Source organism: Triturus cristatus, chromosome 7, assembly GCF_964204655.1.
Source record: "Triturus cristatus chromosome 7, aTriCri1.1, whole genome shotgun sequence".
NCBI classification, from domain to species: Eukaryota; Metazoa; Chordata; class Amphibia; order Caudata; family Salamandridae; genus Triturus; species Triturus cristatus.
In genome coordinates this window covers 831,838,590-831,858,215 of record NC_140590.1, presented here as the reverse complement: position 1 = coordinate 831,858,215, position 19,626 = coordinate 831,838,590, and positions in this window count along the sequence as shown.

Sequence of the window (19,626 nt, the reverse complement as noted above, 5' to 3'; positions counted from 1 at the left end):
TTATTCAGCTCCTGCATTTCCTAACTTTAACGCTTTGACTTAGCGTCATAGTTACCATGGTTCCTTCTGGCTCGTGACTTTACACTCACACGAGTTGCGAGCCTGACACCATGCTGAATAAAGTTTTTTACTTTCCTCCCACGCGTCGGTCCACCGCAGAGGATGATTCATTGATTGTCATTGGCCAATTGGCTATGACATCAACCTATCACAGGAGAGCTGGGTCTAGTCTGGCCAATCCCGTGAGTTCTTCCTTTTCCCTCTGCCACACTGAGTGTTAACGAAATCACCATTTATACGAGACCTCTGACAGGGGTCCTGTCATCCTGGACCCGGTGAACAGAGGCGCTCTAGGCTTCAAATGGGTGCCGAGCAGCGAGGGCGTGAGTAATCTCCATTATCCCCCTTCCCTGCATTTTACGGTAAGCGGACCTATACCTGAGGTCGTGATTCTTCCATTGTTTCTTTTCGTTTCTTATGTCTGTAGGGTGTGCCATATTGCTCCCACTCCCTTCCCGGGATCCCTGAGGCCTCAAACGGATTGCCTCTAAGTAAGATTTCCCTTACCTACTCCTGCATGTTAAGTCCCAGGTGACTTACACAGGGGCAGTTTCGTCGTGCCTCAGCCCATATGCATCCTATGAGTCTCACACAGAGTTCTGAGTCCCACGTGTGTCCCGCTATATTCTAGACACGTTATCAAGGATAGGTAGCATCCGAACTTATCCTACACCGACAGAAGGATTAAACCTAGGTGCACTACTCTCACTATTTCTGCACCTGAGGTAGACGTTAATGGCACTTTCTCATTTGAGCACTGAAATGCAATTACGAGCTGACTACCAAACACTTACAACTCTTCTATGTTTTGTCTTTTGTTTGTTTGTCTACCCAACAACAGAATAAACTCGTTTCTCTCCACCATTGTACCTTTTTTGGCGGATTTTTTTCACTGTAAATATTTTTCACATAGTAGTCATCGGAAGGGTGCACCTTAGCGCGTGCATACCTCCGTGACTCCGCACTCCCACTCTGGTCCTGATGAAAGCCTGTGGAACACACATTGAGGCAGAAACATGTTGACCGCCAAGGAGTGAAACAGGTCTTTTATTTTTTGACCTTCACTCCCCTTTTTTAACTTTCCCAATTAGCAAAACGAATAAAATTTACTTTTTGACTTAATTGGCTATTTTAAATTCACTGTCACCTCACCTGAACCCCGCTCCGCAGTAACCTGGCGTCGTAGCACACTGGGATGACATTCGGTCATACCCAGTGGAGCCCGATGATGAAGCATGTCACCACCAGGTTGGTGAGTGAGGGCTTTATTTACTTATACATAATAGGCTATGTACAATGGGTATAGCCTGTAGAGGTCTACGTCTTTCTCAACAATATAAGTGTTTGTTTTGAACCTGTGGACCCATGCTCTTTTGATATACAGTGCTCTGTTTACATTACACTGACTTTGTTGTTTCCCAGTCTATCCCTGAGGGGAGTAGTCGTGTTGTTAGCCCTTCCTCTCTTGTTGTTTACACGTACCTGTATAATAGTAACATATAGCAATATTAGGTGTTTAGAAGATGTCATGAAAAATGCTGGGCCCGGTGCCACTGCACCTGCCTCACCATTCAAATCATGATCCTGTTGACTGCAAGGTAACTGCACTTGTGACTGACTGTTTAGTAGTAAAATATAGCAATATTAAGAGTTTATTGGGGTACCTAAAGCTTTTGGTCCTGGTGCTACTGCACCTGGTGCACCATTCAAATCATGACCCTATTGCCTTCTAGATAAATGCGCTTGTGACAATCATGTTTAGTAGCAAATTTTAGCAATAATCTGGGTTTAGTGGGGCCCCTAGAGCTTTTGGCCGCAGTGCCACTGCACCTGCTGCACCATTCAAATAAAGTCCCTTTTAACTGCAAGGTATCTGCAATTGTGACTGCCTGTTTAATAGTCAAATATAGCAATAGTATCTGTTTAGAGGAGTTCTGCCAACTTTTGGGCCCGCTGCTGCTACACCATTCAAATAATGACCTTGTTGTCTGCAAGGTACCCGCACTTGTGGCTGCCTGTTTAGTAGTACCGTATAGCATAGCTCTTATATATTAACTTTATTTTTAACATGCAGCGATTATTACATTACGTTGAAAAAACTCACTCTGATTATGCCTACAAAGTAAGGTACTGAGGAATGAATAGGAAATGCTACAAACGTTCTAAGGCTAAAGCATCTGTTTACACAAATACGTAATTATAAAAAGCAGGCATTCCAGCATACAGTTAGACGCTGACTGTCTTTTTCGGGGTAATAGATCTTATCTAGACAGTGAATGGTGGTTTAAACAGTGTGAACAGTTTTAGTAGAAGTATTGTAAATGTGCTGCCAGGGGAAATTAACAAAATAACATTTCCACACAAATGCGAATTAACAGAGAAATTCGTCAATGGGAACTGATTAGAGCCCCCTTTAACGATATATTAAATACAAGAGATTTCACAAACACAGCACAAGTCAAGGACTGTGCAGGCGAAAACTAAAAAGCACTATGACACGGTCAGCGTTGCCTGCGTCATAGCTCTTTTTTAAAAATGTCAACCCTAGCGCTGCAATAGTGACGTTTCCTTCTACCACAACAATCTGTTTTTTTAAACTGCTTCAATATTTTTTAGTGTCAACTTTATCAGGGAAGGAATAACACTGTAGCCAAGGTGACTGGAGAGACACGTAAGCATTATGGAGGTGCCCTGTTCGTAGAAGGTGGCACGCGTGCCATTCAGCTCTGACCAGAGCCAGGCTCCTTGTGAGTCAGGTGAACGGGAGAGTTGGCAGCGAGCTCTTCCTGTCTGCTAAGGGAAGCCGAAGCTGTTTCAGGGCTTTTAACTCTGTGCATATAAATATGTGTTCACTAGCGAGCGGGTCTGGCCTGCCTCCTAAGTGTAGCTTGTTAAGGCGAACCTATTTAACACGAAAACCCACGTGCCCACGGTTGGCAGAACTATGCTAAGCCACGTGCAGGCAGTGTTTGGAAAGAAAATAAGCGTATTCATCCGAGCTGAGAATCGCTAGTGCGCACACACTAGTGTTATAACCCAGTGGAGAAGTTCCACTGCTCGTATTTAACCAGTATTCAACGCAGCCGAGCAGTGCGAGTGCGCAAATATTACCAATATTACAACCCAGATGAGAAGTGTTAGTGCGCATTTATTACCAGCATTACAACCCAGACGAGAAGTGCCACTGCTCCTATATGACAACCCAGTCTCGAAGTGACAGTACTTGTATATTATCAATATTACAACCCAGACGAGAAGCGTCACTGCTTCTGTATTATCAGCACTGCCAACCAGCTGATCAGTTCCGTTGTTACCATATTGTCAGTATAGAGAACCAGCTGAGAAGCGTCAGTATTCGTGTATTACAGTATTTCCCAGCCCAGAAGTGCCAGCACTCGTATATTAACAGTATTACAACCCAGGAGAGAAGTGCCAGTGCTCGTATATTATCAGTATTACAACCCAGGAGAGAAGTGTAAGTGCTCGTATATTAACAGTATTCCAACCCAGGAGAGAAGTACCAGTGCTCGTATATTATCAGTATTACAACCCAGGAGAGAAGTGCTAATGCTCGTATATTAACAGTATTACAACCCAGGAGCGAAGTGCCAGTGCTCGTATATTATCAGTATTACAACCCAGGAGAGAAGTGCCAGTGCTCGCGTAGAATCAGCATTGCCAAACAGCTGAGAAATGGTGCTGCCAATATGTTATCAATATTGCAGCCCGGCACTAAAATGCAGGTATTTTCAACATGCCCTTGAATTTCCCGTGCTTGTAATGTGTACTATCAGCATTGCCACCGTGCTGTAAAATGCTTTTAGAAACTGATCGACAAATACCCGTACTCATCTAAAATTATTACAGATACTGAACATGGTCGGAATTACCATGTAAAAAAAATTGCCAACCTGATTAGAAGTGCCAGTACTCATATATTGATACTGCAACTCGGCTGAAAACGGAGACAAGTGCTTGCACTCATCTAAAAGTATTGCAACCTGACTGAGAGGTGCCCTAACTTGAACGTGTCAGCAGCATGCATGTATGTAAATATGGCAGCTTGGTGGAGAATTAATAAGGCTGATATTAGAAACGTATTGAGACTTGCCTGATAAGTATCTGCGGAAACTCTGGTACCAAAGTATGCCAGGTTGCAAGCTATCTCCGAAGGGCCAGTATTTTAGTGCTGCCTCCCGGTTGAAAAGTGTCAGTGCTGTCTGTTAAGCGCTTCGAAGCCTGGCCGAGAAGAGCAGACGTTTGCCTGTTAAAGGTGTTTTAGTCAGACGGTGAAGTGCCACTTCTCTCTGATAAAAGTGTTGCAAACTTCATGAAGGGGGCACGTGCTCCTCCGACAAAAATTGCAGCTGCTGCTCTCAGATGGTGGCAGTGCCTTTCCACTAAAAGCAATGCTTGTTTTTCAATCAATCAATCAATCAATCAATCTATCAGTCATTTGTAAAGCGCACTACATACCCGCGAGGGTCTCAAGGCGCTGAAGTCTGCTGGCCCAATCTGTTAGTATTGGTGGTATTCATTCTTATAAAGTAGTTCACTGATCCCTTCACAATCCCTCGGTTATAACTGAGGGATGGTTGCAGGTCAGTTTAACAAGTTTCACATTTTTCAGCCAACTGTGCTGTATAGTGCTGCTGTAGTACTGTGTGACATGAAGGCGCTATTATTATCTTTGCTATTTCAGTTCTGTGTAGCGTGAACTTGGGCCAAGGACAGTAATGTGAATTGCATGATGTATTACAATTTTCTAGGCACTGGGAGGTTAAGTGATTTCCCAATAATCACAGGGTATGGAGCCTGGCTCGGGAGCTCTTGCCACTAAGCCACAGCTTCTCTTAAATAGGGAGCAAAGCACTCAAGCATTTTGAAGGATTCCCCTTCTAAAACTATTCAGATGGTTGCTGGCTACAGACAAGGTCGCAGGTTTGAATCTCAACAAATCCACATCAGTCTTTCATCTTTGCGTAGCCGATATCTACACCTTTTATTAAGATGGGTCTGTTCACTGCATTGTTTATTAATGGTTCATATTGGTTTTAGGGATGAATGTGATGTGACCAGTTCTACCAGGGATCTTAGTAGGTTACATATAATGCAGTTGTGCATCCTGTAGGATTCTGCAGTTCACAGGGGTGAACGGTTTTAATTTTCAGCGGTATTTGTGCTGCTTTACCTCACAATTGGACACCTTATTTATTTTTTATTCATAAAGTTTTATATAGCGCAAACAAGATCCCAAAGGATATCAGAGCGCTTCACAATTATTGGGAGGAGGAACATAAATGCAATATCAACATCCGGTAGATAGAGACAGAGAGAGAAAAAAAAAGAATGGAATGGTCGCAGAGTAGGGACAATTGCGCCCAGGAGGGTAATACAATAAGCAGGTGTACACGGGCAACGAGGGGGGGCCATGTGTGCATTAAAGAAGAGCCGGTACAAATGGAGGTACCATGATAGTGGGAACAATGTCAACGAGCAAGTGAGCCTATCCCTCTTAGGGTAAGTATTTGTTCATTAGGAATCGTTTAGATTCCAATTTGAAAGCCTTCGTTGAAGAGATTCTGCGTACCTCCGGTGGAAGAGAGTTCCATATCTTTGGAGCAGCGCCGGAGAAAGCTCGGTGACAAGCTCTTTTTTTGTTAAGGATGAGTGGTTTCAAGAGGAGGGTAGTGGCGCTTCTTGAGGCTCTTAACCCACAGGATAGTTCAAAGTTTTTGCGCAAGTGTGGAAATTTAGCTTGTGAACTGAACATTATCTGCGTCATCTTGTCTCTCCCCAGCGCGACACACAGGAAAGCGCACGGCAGCCATTTTTAGGCACCCTGGTCTCTCCCTGCTCATTGCCGATCGCCAGCGCGTCCCCCTGGCGCTGCGAGCATTCCCCCGCGCGCCGGCCAACCCCGCTCTCTCATACACAGGCCATAAACCCTCTCCTTCTGCGCGACCCTGCCATGGAACCACATCCCCCGCCTGACCGACATCCCATACATGGTCATGCATCTCTTTGATAACCCCCTTCCTCTGCGCCCCATTGTCCGAACCGATCCCAGGCCATCACCTAGCCCTGCGGATGCAGTTTATTGCCCCTACTGTAAGGGAAACACCCCGCATCAAAGGGATTACAGTAGATCAAGGCTCCCCACCCCCTGAGACCCGACCGGTCGCACACACCCCCGGGAATTGGCGGAATGTCCAGCTGTGTGATAGCCATCTCCTACTGTGGGTGGGGTGGGGACTTCCACTGTAGATATGTGTGGGAACGAGCTTGAAGTGGGGATTCTGAGGATGTTCTTTCATGTATCAAAGCGATCTCAAAAATGTGCCATGTATGAGAAACCTGCAATAAAGTCATAAACCTGTGTATAAGAGGCCAGGCCTCAGAGATGCAGTGAGAGCACCTCGTGACGATACCTTGCTGTCTGACCTGATGTGTTCTCCTCCGGAGAGAATAAAACCTTGTTTCCTGCCTTCCAGTCTCCGGCGCCTGCCTCTTTGTTGGTTTAGCATCGAATGGTATAAGAGGTGATTACCGCCGGGCAATACTTGAAAGGTTACCGACTACGACTGCCGCTACCATTTAACAATCGGTGTCCCAAGCGTGGGGCCCATCAGCGACACGTGGATCCAGTGGGAGAGGTCCCGACGACAGAGTGAACGACTGCAACGATCGGGAGAGCTCCTGCCCGATAGACCCTCGTCTGGCAGCCGATCATCCGAACTTCACTGGTTCCGAGCAGACCTCTCTCGAGTGATCTACGGTCCTGACTGGGAACCATCAGGAGTGCCGCGGCAAATACGGAAAGTAGAGGACGATCGGGCGCTGGAGGCGGAAGACGAGAAACTGTCCACGCGGTCCGGGTAAGGTCGTGAAACACGACAAATTGCGAAACGATTGATTGATTGATTGAAATACTAGTATTTGCTTATTGATTGTTCTCTTTGAGATATTCGCTGTCTGCAAACGGGGAGGAGTAGAAATACTCTCTCTCTCTCCCTTTGCAGATAGTGAAGGGTAGGTAACACAGACTTTTGTCCCCATTGTAACCCGTCATGCCTATTTTTATCTCCCCACTGATTGATTGTCCGAATATTGATTGTCTCGAAGGATAGTGCTCTTTGAGATATTCTCTGTTTGCAAATAACGTAGAATAGAAATATTCTGTCTAGTCTTTGCAAATAGTGAAGGGTAGGTAACGCAGACTTTTGTCCCCATTGTAACCCGTCGTGCCTATCTCTTTCTCACCATTGATTGATTGATTGTCCGAACACTAGTTGTTCGATATTGGTTCTTTGGAGGTATTCTCTGCTTACAATTAACGTGGAATAGAGATATTCTGTCTAGTCTTTGCAAGCAGTGAAAAGATAGGTAGTGCTGACTTTTGTCCCCGTTGTAACCCGTCATGCCTATCTTCTCCCCACTGATTGGTAGTTGGTTCTGCCCGGACCGCTTATTAGAGGTGAACCATCCGGCTCCACTGGAAGGCACCCCTAATAAGGACATGTTCACTAAATACGGACTAGTCGCCGTAGCTTGCAGCAAATTAGGGCATAAAGATCGCTATATAGAAACAAGAATAATCAAGCGAGACCAGTAGACCGATAACGGGATCCTTTTGACCCCGCAAAAATAAGAAACGTTAGGAAATAGCCCTCTTGCGAGGAATATGAAACCAGGGGAAGGAGCCAAGCTCACGGTCGAAGTAGCCAAGAGGTAGCTCGACTCCGTCGCTCTCGCTGTCTAAACATGTCTGCCCTACTGCCCACCCCGCCCAGTAAACACGACAAAATCCTGCACAAACGGAAGCCTGCTGATACCCACCATCGACGTCACCGAACTGGGCTAGATCGCGCACAATTGGGCTATGTCATTTTTCCGGTTGCGCAGTAACATCCTTGTGCTCGTTACCAGATTGCAAATATGTACAAACACTCCAGCAAAGTAGTACAGTTATAACATGTTAATAAACTTATAGGTATAGCAAACACGCCAACAGGGTAAACACATTAAAACACGTTTTTAAACAACTATTTACATGACAGTCCTCGCCCCTCCTTCTTCGAAATAGCAACATTGACCTGCTTTGGGCGGTCCTTTTAGTCGGCTTTGGGCTATAAAAGCCATGCAAAATCCATCGACATCAGTGGCGGACGATTGTGCGAATAGGCCGGAGGCTACACACAGCGCCGAGGCTCTGGCAGCGCCAAGGTGGAGTCCACCACGTTGTACTGGCCTTCCCATTCTCCGCTTCGACCGGCAGCGAAGGGTGCCCTGGCAGGGGGGAAGCGACGCGGACGGGCCTCCCCCGCCTCCCCAGGTGGAGGCTCGCCAGCAGAGAAGGCACCCCTGCCGTTTCACTCGCCGGCCAGCTGAGTTGCACCCTGCCATTTCACTCGCCGGCCAGCTGAATTGCACCCTGCCATTTCTTTCGCCGGCCAGCTGAGTTGCACCCAGCCGTTTCGCTCGCCGTCCAGATGAGTGGGCGCCCCTGCACTCACCGGCCAGCTGCAGCAGGACAGCCATTCAAGTCTTGCCTGCCGGGTAACCACTCAGGCGCGGATCCACTAAGATTGCCATTAGCGTTTCACTCAAGAAATGGGCCCCCGCAGCCGAGTGATCGGGGGACCCACCCCGGTGGCTGTAACGAAGAGCTGCTGCTGCTGCTGCCTCTGGACTCTGGCTGTCGGTTCTTCAGATCCAGGCCTGGCCCACCGATAGGCGGCCCTGGACTCGGAAGCTTGTCTGCTCGGGCGTGGGCCCCACCCTTGAAAAACACCCTCTCAGCTTTGCAGATTCTGCGGGAGTCATTGGCATTCGACTCCCGTGGGCTTCCGGTGGGGGCAACCGCCGCTATTTGCTTGCTTATTCCACATTAACTTGTCTTTGCCCCGGGCGGCAGCCATCTTGCCTACGTTTGGTGCCGTAAAAGAAAGACTGATTCAAGGCGTCGGCGGAAGAACCCGCCTGCTGCCCCGCCCCAAGAACGGACCACGGCATTGCTACAAGATCGCGGTGACGCCATGCTGACGCAAGCTGACGCTAACGAAAGTTCTCGAACTACCGAAAGGGATTCTGGTCCGGCAGCTAGTTAGTGCGAAGACTTAGACTGTGCACTGGACCCACCCGACCTCCCCCCAAAATGGCGCCGAGACGCCTCTCACACCGTGGCCGGCCTGAACGGTTGTAGGCCCGTATTTGTATACTGACATTGTTTTAAATAAAGGGCTTCTTAAAGGAATTACGGAATTAGTGTCATGACAAATCATCTAGGTTGGTAAAGGTTTTTGAATAAATGATTGTTACTCCCAAGCAATAGAAAGCAGATAATGCAGACCCCATTTGCCTGAATCTTTTTTGATTAACAGAATTTGTACCCGTCACACCTGTCTTTTTCCCAGAGTTGTCAGAAAATGGTCGACTATAGCTTAAGGTATATGCCGAATGCAAGGTATGGTATCTTGCACCATAATATACGACCGTTCGAGAAATACATGTACGACCAGGAAACCCGAATTTAGGAGATGAATGAAATAGAGCATCTTTGTATGTCGGAAGAAAAGCATAATAGGTCTGTGGTATTACCCACTCCTGCGGCTAGCCTGGTACGTGGTAAGTAGAACTTTTTCGTGTCTACGCGCACTAATGTACTTTGAATACTGCACACCCCCCCACCCTCTTTTCCCTCTCTATAGGTCACAACGAAGTTCCAACTGAAGAATGGAGTGGACATGGACCGCACCGTGCTCAATGTAGGGAAAAACATAGACAAACGTTTTGAGATGGTGCGTGAAGTGCAGACCACCACTGGGAGCGTGAAAAACTGTATGATATGACTGTGCGTATGTGCCCTGATTATGCGGTATGAATGTGTATGCATTTCATAGGCTTGGGTCGCTGGAAGAGAACGTCATCATATGACTGAAGTGCTTGTCTATCGATCAAAGGGAGGGGAGTGAAAAGTCCGACAGCCCCCCAAAAATGAATTACGGAAAATACTGAAAATACGCAGCATGCATAGGAAAGAGGACAGGAAAGGAGAGGTCCCCGTACTTAACGTAGCTCTGTGTCTTCGTCTTAATTCCTGCGCTTGATGTATGTACTGTCACGCCCTATCCGGTATTTGTGTATACGTGATCACCGACTTTATGTCTTTCCCCCGCTTGTGTTTTCTTACATAGAACTGACCCGTGCTACTCCATGTTGTGTGTGCACCAAGTAGCCTATTACGCATGTCTCTCTCTCTCTCTCTCGTTTTGTGTCGTACGTATGCCAAATAGCCTACTTGATGCGCACGTCTCTCTCTCTCTCTCTCTCTCTCTCTCTCTCTCTCTCTCTCTCTCTCTCTCTCTCTCTCTCTCTTACTCTCTCTCCCTCCCTCGCTGAAGGCTCTCTTGCCCTCTTTCTTTTTGAATAAATTAACGACACTATACCTCCTCAGTATGTGTATAATTGGCCTAAAACACGGTGGTGTTCGAACAAATTGACAGAAACAAAAGCGACCGTACTTTACCACGTTACTACCTCTCCTTTCTGCAAATGTTGAACTTAATTGACTGAGAAAGAAGGGACAGGTAAGACGACTGATGTCTCCCAATCTGGCCCTCAACACGGGGACTATATGTCAGTGGTTTTCGTTTTTAGAGCCTTAACGACACCATCTCCACCGCCCAGAATTGCCCCCGCCCAATTGTTCCGAACTAGAATATCCAAGCACCCCGTCCTCCCAGAATCACCCCAGCTCTGTACTAGCCGTCCCAGAGTATTCCGAACAAACAACTGATGACTTTGTTCTCTAAAGGTACATCGCCTAAGCTGATGAGGGTTACCTACTGTCTCCAGCAAGAAAAATGTTTAGCTTGTGTCCCTCCCCGAAATAGATGTCTGTGAATCCATGACAGTAGCACCTCGCACCTTTTTTTTTATTAGCAGTCCTCGGAGAAAAATGTGTATTAACAGAACTTGTGTTAAGATGAACGAGTCTCTACCGGAAAAGCCGGTTCGAATTTTTGATAGACCAGAAAGTTGACAGATGTCAGGCTTCCTGCAACGATTATAGGGCACAGGAATCGACACCTAGCAGGCCAGACGATGAAAATTTGCAGGAAAACCCACAGAAACCTGCATCACAGCAATGATTAATAAATTAGTAACACACACCGACATAAGAGTTAATAGACATCAATCATACAGCGACCGATAAAAGCATTTCCCCAACTACTCGGTGGTTGGGAGAGAGGATGAAGTGTGTAAATGTCTTCCCTGCCAACTCTCTAAGATTTTGTTTCTTGTACTCATTCCAAGATAACCTGCGGCCATCGGAAGAGAGGGGTCGGACGTGACGCACAGCCTGGCTACGGACCATGGAACATCTATGGCATCGACCAAGGGGGAGCCACAATGCAAAGGGATGCAGGACGAGGCACCATTCACAGCATGGAAAGCAATAGAACGAAAGGCTATCCCGAAGCACCCTGCTTGCTGACCAACGTGCCTGAAGTCCCAACCCGTCGGGCCCGATTGATGGGCCCAGTGCTGCAAGATTCTGCTCTCCTTGGTCCGCTTTTTGATCCGATCCCACTCCACCCCCTCTTCCCTCGGCCTCCCAAAACACCCCTATTTTTGACATTGACCTTACAAAAGAACAATGAGAAGCGGGTACCCCGTCTCAAGGTACCTACGATAAGACCAGTCAAGTGACAGGACAGAACAGGACTGTGATCCAAGAGCAAAGGATGATCACACCCTGCAACGCGAAAAATCTGGATTTGAGCTGGACCTTAGCTCCACCGCCGGTGCTCAACAGTGCCAACGTAAGAAGAAGGGAGAGCTTACCAGTGATGGCTCACTGCAATAAGACACTGGAAAGAAGAACCCCCCCCCCTGACTGTAATTCATGTTGAGTTGTATTCCTCTCCCAACCACTTTTTGATTTGACTACCTCCCGATCAAGTTTCCAAGATCTTTTTATCGGTCGCTTCCAGCTACACACTAAATAAATGAGGAAACATTAGCTTATTATAAATGACAATTGTATACATCAACCGTACACATGACTATGCTGTTTAGTTTGATCCACACTAAGTCTGGGCCTTAAGTAATATACGAAATATTTTACTTTACGGTATCATGTTTGTGCTCGAGCAAGCTTCTCTCCTCCTATCTCTGGGTCTGACATGTGGCGCAGCTGATGTAATTTTGTATGCACTGCCTCCTCGCCTATCCCATCAGCTACATGTAATTATGTACAAATGTGTCAGGTTATTCCCGTCCGCCCTAAAACTCGGAACTTTGAAGCGGAGCGAATGAAAGCTTTTTATGAGGAGGAAGTTCGTAGTATCATGGGGTTAGATCCGAACTAAAACAAGCTGGCGAGATATGTTAAAAGGGAGGATTGTGGAAATTTAGCTTGCGAACTGAACATTATCTGCGCCATCTTGTCTCTCCCCAGCGCGACACACAGGAAAGCGCACGGCAGCCATTTTTAGGCACCCTAGTCTCTCCCTGCTCATTGCCGATCGCCAGCGCGTCCCCCTGGCGCTGCGAGCATTCCCCCGCGCGCCGGCCACCCCCGCTCTCTCATACACAGGCCATAAACCCTCTCCTTCTGCGCGACCCTGCCATGGAACCACATCCCACGCCTGACCGACATCCCATACATGGTCATGCATCTCTTTGATAACCCCCTTCCTCTGCGCCCCATTGTCCGAACCGATCCCAGGCCATCACCTAGCCCTGCGGATGCAGTTTATTGCCCCTACTGTAAGGGAAACACCCCGCATCAAAGGGATTACAGTAGATCAAGGCTCCCCACCCCCTGAGACCCGACCGGTCGCACACACCCCCGGGAATTGGCGGAATGTCCAGCTGTGTGATAGCCATCTCCTACTGTGGGTGGGGTGGGGACTTCCACTGTAGATATGTGTGGGAACGAGCTTGAAGTGGGGATTCTGAGGATGTTCTTTCATGTATCAAAGCGATCTCAAAAATGTGCCATGTATGATAAACCTGCAATAAAGTCATAAACCTGTGTATAAGAGGCCAGGCCTCAGAGATGCAGTGAGAGCACCTCGTGACGATACCTTGCTGTCTGACCTGATGTGTTCTCCTCCGGAGAGAATAAAACCTTGTTTCCTGCCTTCCAGTCTCCGGCACCTGCCTCTTTGTTGGTTTAGCATCGAATGGTATAAGAGGCGATTACCGCCGGGCAATACTTGAAAGGTTACCGACTACGACTGCCGCTACCATTTAACACAAGGTACCTGAGAGTATTGAAGTGAAGGGCTTTGTGCGCCAGTACGGCAATCTTTAACTGAATTCGTGCTTCGTAGGGCAGCCATTTGAGAGATTTTAGGACTGGGGATATATGTTTGTATCGTTTGGTGCCTGTGACCAGTCTAGCCGCAGTGATGACCTTAGTGGAGCCACGGAGTATTTGGGAAGACCACAGAGGGTAGCACTGCCATAGTCTAGCCTCGGCAAGACAAGCGCTTGGACCACCTGCTTGAAATCATTTAGTGGAAGGAAAGGTTTTATATTTCTGAGTGACCTCAACAAGTGGTTTGCTCCCTTACATACATTGCTGATATGATTTTTCATATTCAGGTGCTTGTCCATTGTGACTCCGAGAGATTTGGCTGAGTCTATGATGAGAGGAGTGCAGTTGAAAGCAGTGAGGTGACTCAGCCATAGGTCTAGCTTGGGGATGTGGTTCGGAGGGGAGATAAGCAGGAATTCCGTTTTGGAAGTGTTAAGCAGGAGATGGTTCTCCGTTAACCAGTTTTGAGTAGACGTTAGGGTAGTGTTGAGAGAGATGATGTTTTCTAGGGATGAGATTTTCAAATAGAGTTGCGTGTCGTCTGCATACATGTGGAAGAGAATGTTCATGGAGTTTAATGAGTTAGCGAGAGGTTCCAGGAAAAGGTTGAAGAAAATAGGAGATAGAGCGGACCCTTGGGGGATCCCCATGAGTACAGGAGAGGGCTGGGAGAGAGAGTGGTTTGCCTTGACTCTTTGTGATCTGTGATGTAGAAAAGACGAGAACCATTGTAGCACCTGATCAGCAAAACCCATTCTTTTTTGCAGGATGGATAGGAGGTTGTCATGATTAACCGTGTCGAATGAGGAGGAAAGGTCAAAGAGAATCAGGAGGCAGGATTCGTTTTTGTCAAGCATTTTTAACATGTCATTCATAACGGGAGTGAGAGCCGATTTGGTGCTGTGCCCCTTCCTAAAACCAGATTGATGCTGGTCTAGGAGTTGATAATTCTCTATGTGAGCACAAAGTTGAGATTGTACACATTTTCTAGAAGTTTCACTAGGGTGGGGATGTTGGAAATGGGGCGGAAATTATTGAGATCCGATTTGTCAGCGTTATTTTTTTTTACAATAGTTGATACCTGAGCTGCTTTTGGCAACTGGGGATCGTGCCTTGTGAAAGAGAAGTGTTTACAATCCTTATCCAGGTGGGGATGAGGGCATTCTTGATTTCTTTGAATATGGCTTGGGGCAACGGGTCACTGAAGTGGTTGGAAGGATTGATATTCTGAAGAATCTTGTGGATGTCATTTTCACTAAATGGGGTAAAGGTGCCCCATGACTCATTGTTCTTGGTGTTCTTGGTGGTCGATTTGCCTTTTTCAAAGGGGTCAAAGGGGGAGGCGGCACTTGAGGAAGGCAATAGAGCCTTACTGGAGGCGAGGTCAGCAGAGCGGAGTCTTGAATTCTCCGAAAGGAAAGCGGCAAGTTTGTTCCAAGTGGGTGGGCTGCCACCAGGTGCAGAGTGGTTTGGACCAACGACTGATTGCTGTTTGACCAATAGAACAGTTTCTTGGGGTGGTTTGCCGCTTGATCCTGTTGGTGTCTGAGTAGTCAGCCTTAGCACTCCTGAATTGTTTGTTGTAGAGGCTCCTGACATCTCTAAGTAGTTTTAGTTGGTCAGCGGAGAGATTGGATTGCCAGGAACGTTCAACTGCCCTGAGGTTGCAGCTTTATTTATAGCTTTGATGCTGTGTTAGGCGAATGTGGTACAGTTTAGCTAAGGTGGTATTTTGGTACTGGGAGGGAGGTTGTGTGGAGTGTGTTGACGCAGTTACATAGTTACATACCTGCCAACTCACGCGGTGCCACCGCGTTACACATATTGGCTCCCATCACATGATCTACGGTGAGGAGCCGATATCACACGGTGGCAGGGAAAACAAAGTGACAACCACAGTAAATAGTGGTTTTCCAGCTCGTTTTCCGAGGCTTTGAACTGCCGAAGTCCATTAATAGGTGCGGAACCAACCAAGGACATGGACACCAGCCTGAGCAATGTCACTGTGGGAGGAGGGGACTTGAGGGAGGGTGGAGTTCAAAAGGCCCCATAAGTGATTCTCGGCACGAGGCCCTGCCCCCTTCTCACACAAAGACATTGTTCCTCAAGTTGGCAGTTTTTTTTTTACAGAGATTTATATAGCGCGAACTTGACCCGAGTCGGTCATCAGAGTTCTTACATAGCACCAGTTGCACGGGGAGATTAAGTGGTTTGCCCAGAATCACAGGATGTTTAACTGTCATTGCCGAGACTCAAACGCAGTTCCCCAGATTCGAGGGTGACAGCCCTAGCCGTTAGGCTAACTCCTCTCCCCAGGTATGTAGTTCTGGTGCCATGTTATGCATGTGACATTGTTAAGATGTCTGACTAAGATGCTAGGCAGTCTCTGCAAGACACGGGCACATGAGGAGACAGATGAGTTGTTGGCATTGCTTTGTGATCTATATGGGTTTGGTCCCACCTTGGGTGTGCAATGCTTTTCAATTGGGGTGGAAAGATGCTAAACAGTGTTATCAAAAAGCAATGGCAAAGCCACAAGGCGAGACCTATTGGCTATGCCAATGCTTGTGGCTGTCAGAGTCCAAGAGGATCTCAAGCTGAGCCAGGGAAATGGTTCGAGCCTGCAGTGTCTCGCCCACCACTAAAGAAGAAAAGCAGACGTGAGAAAATACCGACAGTTGTAAGGGTGAGCACGGGTGCATCGTACAAAGCTGCCTCAAGATCCTCCTCTTGAGTTGCATTCACTCGTCCCTCGTGCTCCTCTAGTTCTACCTCTATGCCCCTCTCCTGTCTTTTGCCTCCTTCCTCTTACTGTCGCCTCCTCACTCGCCCCTGTCTAACTCCTGATTCTTCCCTGTTTTTAGAATGAGTTGCATGCTGCTTCTGATGTGTCCAAGATATCTGAGATGTGGCCTCAGCTCCTAAAGACGGGTTCAGATTCCTCCTGGGGTCCGGGACCTGGTTGTGTCCTCCACCATGTGGGCCTTGTGCTTGAGGGCTTAGTCTGACGGTTCCATGTTCCTGCTTCTTGCTCTTCACTTACAACGTGAAAGGGGGGATATTCTGTACTCTGCAGAGCTGTGTGTCTGCAGTAAGGAAACAGAAGAAGACTGCGGCCAAAATGGCGATTCTTCCAGGGATGTGCCGCTAACTTCCCTTTTCACCTGGGCAAGCAGCAAGGCCTGAAGCAAAGAGCAGTGTCAAAAATACTGGAGAGAAAATGGTCTGTGGTTCGTGATGTTAAATTGGAGAAACGCTCGACTACTGTAGGAGGACTAGGGCCTTGAACAAGCATTGTCAATCCAGCAGGCCTGGGGTTAATGAGCTAATGCAGTCGAGCACAGGCCTGCACAAATGCTGCTGGCAAGTGTTAGCGCATTACAGCTAGATTTACTGGCTTTGCCAAAGCTTATTTTATCGTGCAACAAGATCCCCAGCTTCTGCGCCATTGCAGGTCAGGCACAGCCGACCCTTCCGCGACGTCTCAATCTTATAGGCCTACGCATTTGTAATTTGTGCAAAGTAATTTGTGCAGGGTAATGCGCAGTGACCTTCTTTGGGTTTTTAATGACTGGGACTGTGGGTGTGGGCCTTTTGGGGAGGGCGAAGGCGGAGAGGTTGCATGTAATTGTGTTTGCCTGACTTGCCACTGCTGTTAATGAGCTCCTACCTTCGCTTTGCAGCCCTTATGCCCTCCCTATGCAGCCTGGCGTGATTTGCAGTGCAACCTTTATGCGCTGTAATCTTATATTTTCTCCCTGGTGGAGAGCGTTCTTTGGACTCGGCCCAGCTCGTTGGCACCGAGGCTCTGCGCTGTCTGGCACTGTGTATAATGGCGATGTTACACACCTCTGAGAGGAAGCCACAGCCACTCAAGAAATATTTTTAAGGTGAGTCACAGGAAGTATCCCCTACGCTCGGTAAACAGTCACAGTCACACTACAAAATAGGAGATGGTGTAGATCTCAAAGGCACCACGGCCGGCAGCGACCTCCAAATACTGTGCCAGGCAGCACAGCTGAACAAGCATTTGCAATGCAATAGGTCTCGCAGTTACTTGAGTTTAAGCTATTGGTATTGTAAATGACAATGCCCTTTATTTAAGTTTTTAAAACAAAAGGCATTGTTATTTGCAATGGTAATAGCTCAAGCTTGCGTAAATGCGAGACCTACTGCATTGCAAATGCTTGTTCATATTTACTTGTAGTAGAGGCGGTGCTATTCTCACTGTTTCCATGAAAGTGAGATGCGACCAGGGTCGGCTTTTGGTAGGTGAGCTGGGCCCAGGCCCTGGGTGCCAAACTTCAGGGGCCTCACGGAGCTCTCTGCAGAAAGGTCGGGCCCTGCGAGCAGCAGTTCCTCTGCCTTGGCTCCAGTGATTCAGTCGAAAGCGCCTCCAATCATTCACAACGTGTTGCAGACGCTGTTAACACCCTATGAACCACTTTCCTTGCCCTCACAGATACCGGTCACCCCCTGCTGCCACGCCCCCACTCCAACAAACAACTTGGCACCAGCCGGTGATTCTGGTAAGGGGGAGGAGGGGGGTGATGTTTGTGTTCAAAGGCAGATCATCGAGGATGCCGTCTGGGGACCATGGAAAGACCCCTGCTGCATCGTTTCGTTGATCAGTAGAAGGGTGGCACATTTCTGTCCATCCAGTGAAAAACGATGTTTGTTAACCGGCCCCGCCCGCGCCACCAGAGGCCCTGGTTGACGGCCCATTGTGACAGGGTTGGGGGTAGTCTGATGGGTCTGTATGTGGCCCGGTCTGCTTGCACAGTAGATTTCCCTGATATTACCACACACATTGCCTACAGCAAGAACACATGCATAGCCGTCCACAGCTCGCAAAAAACCTATACAGCGAGTCTGTACAAACCTAAGCAGCGAGTCTGTGCAAGTTAAAACCGCCTCGATCTGCAAACGAAGGCACACATGGTAAAGGGAAATAATGAGGAGAAAGATATAGGCATAGCTTGTTGACTTATTTCCAGGTTTCCTAGCTTTAGTAAATCTGGGAACTCACAAAAATCCATAGGTGGATGCACGGGAATGCCCTCTCTTCAGTCAGCTGTGGCACAGGCCGCTTTTATGTTGGTGCCCAGGCCTATTTACTGCCAACCGCGCATGGCGAGAAGTTATTCCTACCACTGGCTCGGGTAAAACAGTGTCTGGTCTTCAGAAACCGAAATCGTAGGGGGGTACCCACAAACCCATGGCAGATCAGGGTTAAAAAGCACAGCAGGGGTAGGAGAAAGCTTCCTCATGAATGGAAGCCCCAGGGCAGCAGCGGGACATGTGTAGTGCGTTACCCAGTTAGCGCGCCCACAGCCCACAATGCACCTCTGAGAGCCCCTGGGGCGGAAAACACACGCCCTTGATGCTCCTCCAGTGCCTGTGAGGAGAAACCGTGTCAAATGCGGGGGTTCCGAGAGAGGCCCTGTGATGAAAGGCGGGAACTTTTCCAGTGGGTGGTGGGGGATGCAGGGTCCGGGGCCGTCGGCTGTTACTAAATTGCATAGATGGCCACTTAATAATGTATGCAGCGCACACCTGGCTCCTTAGAAAGGTATTGTTTTCACATTCCTTTTCGAGCGAAGCGTGTCGTATCTCCCCGTCAGACTGAGGTGCTTTATGTGGGCCAGAATTTAAAGGGAAACCAACATATTTTCTGCCAGACAGCTTGAAGGTGGATTACCTTGCAAACTCAGCGTGCACTCTGATGGCCTTAAGTTCTGTTTTACGTCCAGGCAGCCTTTCATCATTCTGTATACTTTATTTGAGGAGCTAATCGCAACACGTGTTGATTACAGTGACGGACAAACACAAAACGGTTCATTTGTTTCCCAGGGCAAAATATGTCAAATGAATCGGTGAGGGTCTCGCTGAGAGCCCCAATATGTAAGAATGTTGTACTTGTAAGGTGAACAAGTGAGTGATACTCCGCAATATCTGTGCAAACATTGGCAAATAATCACCAAGCACAGCTTGAGTGAGATGTAAATAAATGCAGGCAGAAATGCGTAAACCGATGCAAATAACGACCAAGCTCACGATGTAATTATAGACTGAGAGGTGTGGCCAGACCTGTCAAACACATGCAAATAATAGGGCACAGGGTAAGCAAACACTGGCTGGGGAGGGAGACGGGGTGAGGTAAATAAATGTAGGCAGATATGACAAAACCCAGGCTGCTGGAGACTGCCAAACCGGGCATGGCTGGCACAGTG